This window comes from Amblyomma americanum, chromosome 1, assembly GCF_052857255.1.
Source record: "Amblyomma americanum isolate KBUSLIRL-KWMA chromosome 1, ASM5285725v1, whole genome shotgun sequence".
NCBI lineage: Eukaryota > Metazoa > Arthropoda > Arachnida > Ixodida > Ixodidae > Amblyomma > Amblyomma americanum.
In genome coordinates this window covers 80,188,165-80,195,752 of record NC_135497.1, presented here as the reverse complement: position 1 = coordinate 80,195,752, position 7,588 = coordinate 80,188,165, and positions in this window count along the sequence as shown.

Sequence of the window (7,588 nt, the reverse complement as noted above, 5' to 3'; positions counted from 1 at the left end):
CTGTGGAAGCGAAAGAAGCAGTGAAAAGACCATATTAGGGGCGCACGTGGGACAGTGGGCTTCGAAAAAGGATCCCTAACTCGGCAGAAAATTAGGGCGCTCATGGGTAACCTACGAGAAATAAAGGATATCAATGCATGGAGCCGCGAAGTGGTCACAGAAGTGGAGGAGGTCACGGAGACGGTGGCTCATGAAAGCGAAGCAGGGGCACAAGACAGACGTCTGCTTAACCTGTGGAAGCGAAAGAAGCAGTAGGAAGAGCAGTTTGGGGGCCGCACGTGGGACAGAGGACAAAAAAAAAGGATCCCCAACTCGGCAAAGAGATAGGGCGCACAGGAGTAACCTAGGAGAAATAAAGGATATCAATGCATGGAGCCGCGAAGTGGTCACAGAAGTGGAGGAGGTCACCGAGACGGTGGCTCATGAAAGCGAAGCAGGGGCACTAGACAGACGTCTGCTTAACCTGTGGAGGCGAAAGAAGCAGTGAAAAGAGCATCTTAGGGGCCGCACGTGGGGCAGTGGGCTTCCAAAAAGGATCCCTAACTCGGCAAAGAGGTAGGGCGCTGAGGTATAACCTAGGAGAAATAAAGCATATCAATGCATGGAGCCGCGAAGTGGTCACATAAGTGGAGGAGTTCACGGAGACGGTGGCTCATGAAAGCGAAGCAGGGGCACTAGACAGACGTCTGCGTAGCCTGTGGAAGCGAAAGAAGCAGTGGCAAGAGCAGCTTAGGGGCCGCACGTCGGACAGTGGGCTCCGAAAAAGGATCCCTAACTCGGCAGACAGATAGGGCGCACAGGAGTAACCTACGAGAAATAAAGGATATCAATGCATGGAGCCGCGAAGTGGTCACAGAAGTGGAGGAGGTCACCGAGACGGTGGGTGATGAAAGCGAAGCAGGGGCACTAGACAGCCGTCTGCTTAACCTGTGGAAGCAAAAGAAGCAGTGGGAAAAGCAGCATGGGGGCCGCACGTGGGACTGTGGACAAAAAAAGGATCCCTAACTCGGCAGAGAGATAGGGCGCACAGGAGTAACCTAGGCGAAATAAAGGATATCAATGCATGAAGCCGTCAAGTGGTCACAGAAGTGAGGAGGTCACAGAGACGATGGCTCATGAAAGCGAAGCAGGGGCACTAGACAGACGTCTGCTTAACCTGTGGAAGCGAAAGAAGCAGTGGGGAGAGCAGCGTGGGGGCCGCACGTGGGACAGTGGACAAAAAAAAAGGATCCCCAACTCGGCAGAGAGATAGGGCGCAAAGGAGTAACCTAGGAGAAATAAAGGATATCAATGCATGGAGCCGCGGAGTGGTCGCAGAAGTGGAGGAGGTCACTGAGATGGTGGCTCATGAAAGCGAAGCAGGGGCACTAGACAGATATCTGCTTAACCTGTGGAAGCGAAAGAAGCAGTGGGAAGAGCAGCTTACGGGCCGCACGTCGGACAGTGGGATTCGAAAAAGGATCCCTAACTCGTCAAAGAGGTAGGGCGCTCAGGTATAACCTAGGAGAAATAAAGGATATCAATGCATGGAGCCGCGAAGTGGTCACAGAGGTGGAGGAGGTCACGGAGACGGTGGCTCATGAAAGCGATGCAGGGGCATTAGACAGACGTCTGCTTAACCTATGGAAGCGAAAGATGCAGTGGGAAGAGCCTTGGGGGCCGCAAGTGGGACAGTGGACAAAGAAAAAGGATCCCCAACTCGGCAGAGAGATAGGGCGCACAGGAGTAACCTAGGAGAAATAAAGGATATCAATGCATGGAGCCGCGAAGTGGTCACAGAAGTGGAGGATGTCACAGAGACGGTGGCTCATGAAAGCGAAGCAGGGGCACTAGACAGACGTCTGCTTAACCTGTGGAAGCGAAAGAAGCAGTGGGAAGAGCAGCTTACGGGCCGCACGTCGGACAGTGGACAAAGAAAAAGGATCCCCAACTCGGCAGAGAGATAGGGCGCACAGGATTAACCTAGGAGAAATAAAGGATATCAATGCATGGAGCCGCGAAGTGGTCACAGAAGTGGAGGATGTCACAGAGACGGTGGCTCATGAAAGCGAAGCAAGGGCACTAGACAGACATCTGCTTAACCTGTAGAAGCGAAAGAAGCAGTGGGAAGAGCAGCTTACGGGCCGCACGTCGGACAGTGGGCTTCGAAAAAGGATCCCTAACTCGGCAGACAGATAGGGCGCACAGGAGTAACCTAGGAGAAATAAAGGATGTCAATGCATGAAGCCGCGAAGTGGTCACAGAAGTGGGGGAGGTCACAGAGACGGTGGCTCATGAAAGCGAAGCAGGGCACTAGACAGACGTCTGCTTAACCTGTGGAGTAAAAAGAAGCAGTGAAAAGAGCATCTTAGGGGCCGCACGTGGGACAGTGGGCTTCGAAAAAGTATCCCTAACTCGGCAGACAGGGCGCACAGGAATAACCTAGGAGAAATAAAGGATATCAATGCATAGAGCCGCGAAGCGGTCACAGAAGTGGAGGAGGTCACTGAGATGGTGGCTCATGAAAGCCAAGCAGGGGCACTAGACAGATATCTGCTTAACCTGTGGAAGCGAAAGAAGCAGTGGGAAGAGCAGCTTGGGGGCCGCACGTGGGACAGTGAGCTCCGAAAAAGGATCCCAAACGCGGCAGACAGATAGGGCGCACAGGAGTAACCTAGGAGAAATAAAGGATATGAATGCATGAAGCCGCGAAGTGGTCACAGAAGTGGAGGAGGTCACGGAGACGGTGGCTGATGAAAGCGAAGCAGGGGCATTAGACAGACGTCTGCGTAACCTATGGAAGCGAAAGATGCAGTGGGAAGAGCCTTGGGGGCCGCACGTGGGACAGTGGACAAAGAAAAAGGATCCCCAACTCGGCAGAGAGATAGGGCGCACAGGATTAACCTATTAGAAATAAAGGATATCAATGCATGGAGCCGCGAAGTGGTCACAGAAGTGGAGGATGTCACAGAGACGGTGGCTCATGAAACCGAAGCAGGGGCACTAGACAGACGTCTGCTTAACCTGTGGAGGCGAAAGAAGCAGTGAAAAGAGCATCTTAGGGGCCGCACGTGGGACAGTGGGCTTCGAAAAAGGATCCCTAACTCGGCAGACAGATAGGGCGCACAGGAGTAACCTAGGAGAAATAAAGGATATCAATGCATGGAGCCGCGAAGTGGTCACAGAAGTGGAGGATGTCACAGAGACGGTGGCTCATGAAAGCGAAGCAGGGGCACTAGACAGACGTCTGCTTAACCTTTGGAAGCGAAAGAAGCAGTGGGAAGAGCAGCTTACGGGCCGCACGTCGGACAGTGGGCTTCGAAAAAGGATCCCTAACTCGGCAGACAGGGCGCACAGGAGTAACCTAGGAGAAATAAAGGATATCAATGCATAGAGCCGCGAAGCGGTCACAGAAGTGGAGAAGGTCACTGAGATGGTGGCTCATGAAAGCGAAGCAGGGGCACTAGACAGATATCTGCTTAACCTGTGGAAGCGAAAGAAGCAGTGGGAAGAGCAGCTTGGGGGCCGCACGTGGGACAGTGAGCTCCGAAAAAGGATCCCAAACGCGGCAGACAGATAGGGCGCACAGGAGTAACCTAGGAGAAATAAAGGATATCAATGCATGAAGCCGCGAAGTGGTCACAGAAGTGGGGGAGGTCACAGAGACGGTGGCTCATGAAAGCGAAGCAGGGCACTAGACAGACGTCTGCTTAACCTGTGGAGTAAAAAGACGCAGTGAAAAGAGCATCTTAGGGGGCGCACGTGGGACAGTGGGCTTCGAAAAAGGGTCCCTAACTCGTCAAAGAGGTAGGGCGCTCAGGTATAACCTAGGAGAAATAAAGGATATCAATGCATGGAGCTGCGAAGTGGTCACAGAAGTGGAGGAGGTCACGGAGACGGTGGCTCATGAAAGCGAAGCAGGGGCATTAGGCAGATGTCTGCTTAACCTGTGGAAGCGAAAGAAGCAGTGAAAAGACCATATTAGGGGGCGCACGTGGGACAGTGGGCTTCGAAAAAGGATCCCTAACTCGGCAGAAAGTTAGGGCGCTCATGGGTAACCTAGGAGAAATAAAGGATATCAATGCATGGAGCCGCGAAGTGGTCACAGAAGTGGAGGAGTTCACGGAGACGGTGGCTCATGAAAGCGAAGCAGGGGCACTAGACAGACGTCTGCGTAGCCTGTGGAAGCGAAAGAAGCAGTGGCAAGGGCAGCTTAGGGGCCGCACGTCGGACAGTGGGCTCCGAAAAAGGATCCCTAACTCGGCAGACAGATAGGGCGCACAGGAGTAACCTACGAGAAATAAAGGATATCAATGCATGGAGCCGCGAAGTGGTCACAGAAGTGGAGGAGGTCACCGAGACGGTGGCTGATGAAAGCGAAGCAGGGGCACTAGACAGCCGTCTGCTTAACCTGTGGAAGCAAAAGAAGCAGTGGGAAAAGCGGCATGGGGGCCGCACGTGGGACTGTGGACAAAAAAAGGATCCCTAACTCGGCAGAGAGATAGGGCGCACAGGAGTAACCTAGGCGAAATAAAGGATATCAATGCATGAAGCCGTCAAGTGGTCACAGAAGTGAGGAGGTCACAGAGACGATGGCTCATGAAAGCGAAGCAGGGGCACTAGACAGACGTCTGCTTAACCTGTGGAAGCGAAAGAAGCAGTGGGGAGAGCAGCGTGGGGGCCGCACGTGGGACAGTGGACAAAGAAAAAGGATCCCCAACTCGGCAGAGAGATAGGGCGCAAAGGAGTAACCTAGGAGAAATAAAGGATATCAATGCATGGAGCCGCGGAGTGGTCACAGAAGTGGAGGAGGTCACGGAGACGGTGGCTCATGAAAGCGAAGCAGGGGCACTAGACAGACGTCTGCTTATCCTGTGGAAGCGAAAGAAGCAGTGGGAAAAGAAGCTTGGGGGCCGCACGTGGGACTGTGGACAAAAAAAGGATCCCTAACTGGTCAAAGAGGTAGGGCGCTCAGGTATAACCTAGGAGAAATAAAGGATATCAATGCATGGAGCCGCGAAGTGGTCACCGGGGTGGAGGAGGTCACGGAGACGGTGGCTCATGAAAGCGAAGCAGGGGCATTAGACAGACGTCTGCTTAACCTATGGAAGCGAAAGATGCAGTGGGAAGAGCCTTGGGGGCCGCACGTGGGACAGTGGACAAAGAAAAAGGATCCCCAACTCGGCAGAGAGATAGGGCGCACAGGAGTAACCTAGGAGAAATAAAGGATATCAATGCATGGAGCCGCGAAGTGGTCACAGAAGTGGAGGATGTCACAGAGACGGTGGCTCATGAAAGCGAAGCAGGGGCACTAGACAGACGTCTGCTTAACCTGTGGAAGCGAAAGAAGCAGTGGGAAGAGCAGCTTACGGGCCGCACGTCGGACAGTGGACAAAGAAAAAGGATCCCCAACTCGGCAGAGAGATAGGGCGCACAGGATTAACCTAGGAGAAATAAAGGATATCAATGCATGAAGCCTCGAAGTGGTCACAGAAGTGGAGGATGTCACAGAGACGGTGGCTCATGAAAGCGAAGCAGGGGCACTAGACAGACATCTGCTTAACCTGTAGAAGCGAAAGAAGCAGTGGGAAGAGCAGCTTACGGGCCGCACGTCGGACAGTGGGCTTCGAAAAAGAATCCCTAACTCGGCAGACAGATAGGGCGCACAGGAGTAACCTAGGAGAAATAAAGGATGTCAATGCATGAAGCCGCGAAGTGGTCACAGAAGTGGGGGAGGTCACAGAGACGGTGGCTCATGAAAGCGAAGCAGGGCACTAGACAGACGTCTGCTTAACCTGTGGAGTAAAAAGAAGCAGTGAAAAGAGCATCTTAGGGGCCGCACGTGGGACAGTGGGCTTCGAAAAAGGATCCCTAACTCGGCAGACAGGGCGCGCAGGAGTAACCTAGGAGAAATAAAGGATATCAATGCATAGAGCCGCGAAGCGGTCAAAGAAGTGGAGGAGGTCACTGAGATGGTGGCTCATGAAAGCGAAGCAGGGGCACTAGACAGACGTCTGCTTAACCTGTGGAAGCGAAAGAAGCAGTGGGAAGAGCAGCTTACGGGCCGCACGTCGGACAGTGGGATTCGAAAAAGGATCTCTAACTCGTCAAAGAGGTAGGGCGCTCAGGTATAACCTAGGAGAAATAAAGGATATCAATGCATGGAGCCGCGAAGTGTTCGCAGAGGTGGAGGAGGTCACTGAGACGGTGGCTGATGAAAGCGAAGCAGGGGCATTAGACAGACGTCTGTGTAACCTATGGAAGCGAAAGATGCAGTGGGAAGAGCCTTCGGGGCCGCACGTGGGACAGTGGACAAAGAAAAAGGATCCCCAACTCGGCAGAGAGATAGGGCGCACAGGAGTAACCTAGGGGAAATAAAGGATATCAATGCATGGAGCCGCGAAGTGGTCACAGAAGTGGAGGATGTCACAGAGACGGTGGCTCATGAAAGCGAAGCAGGGGCACTAGACAGACGTCTGCTTAACCTTTGGAAGCGAAAGAAGCAGTGGGAAGAGCAGCTTACGGGCCGCACGTCGGACAGTGGGCTTCGAAAAAGGATCCCTAACTCGGCAGACAGGGCGCACAGGAGTAACCTAGGAGAAATAAAGGATATCATTGCATAGAGCCGCGAAGCGGTCACAGAAGTGGAGGAGGTCACTGAGATGGTGGCTCATGAAAGCGAAGCAGGGGCACTAGACAGATATCTGCTTAACCTGTGGAAGCGAAAGAAGCAGTGGGAAGAGCAGCTTGGGGGCCGCACGTGGGACAGTGAGCTCCGAAAAAGGATCCCAAACGCGGCAGACAGATAGGGCGCACAGGAGTAACCTAGGAGAAATAAAGGATATCAATGCATGAAGCCGCGAAGTGGTCACAGAAGTGGGGGAGGTCACAGAGACGGTGGCTCAAGAAAGCGAAGCAGGGCACTAGACAGACGTCTGCTTAACCTGTGGAGTAAAAAGACGCAGTGAAAAGAGCATCTTAGGGGGCGCACGTGGGACAGTGGGCTTCGAAAAAGGATCCCTAACTCGGCAGAAAATTAGGGCGCTCATGGGTAACCTAGGAGAAATAAAGGATATCAATGCATGGAGCCGCGAAGTGGTCACAGAAGTGGAGGAGGTCACGGAGACAGTGGCTCATGAAAGCGAAGCAGGGGCACTAGACAGACGTCTGCTTAACCTGTGGAAGCGAAAGAAGCAGTGGGAAGAGCAGCTTACGGGCCGCACGTCGGGCAGTGGGATTCGAAAAAGGATCCCTAACTCGTCAAAGAGGTAGGGCGCTCAGGTATAACCTAGGAGAAATAAAGGATATCAATGCATGGAGCCGCGAAGTGGTCACAGAAGTGGAGGAGGTCACAGAGACGGTTGCTGAAAAACCCGAAGCAGGGGCACTAGACAGACATCTGCTTAACCTGTGGAAGCGAAGGAAGAAGTGCGAAGAGCTGCTTGGGGCCGCACGTGGGACAGTGGGCTCCGAAAAAGGATCCCTAACTCGTCAAAGAGGTAGGGCGCTCAGGTATAACCTAGGAGGAATAAAGGATATCAATGCATGGAGCCGCGAAGTGGTCACAGAAGTGGAGGATGTCACAGAGACGGTGGCTCATGAAAGCGAA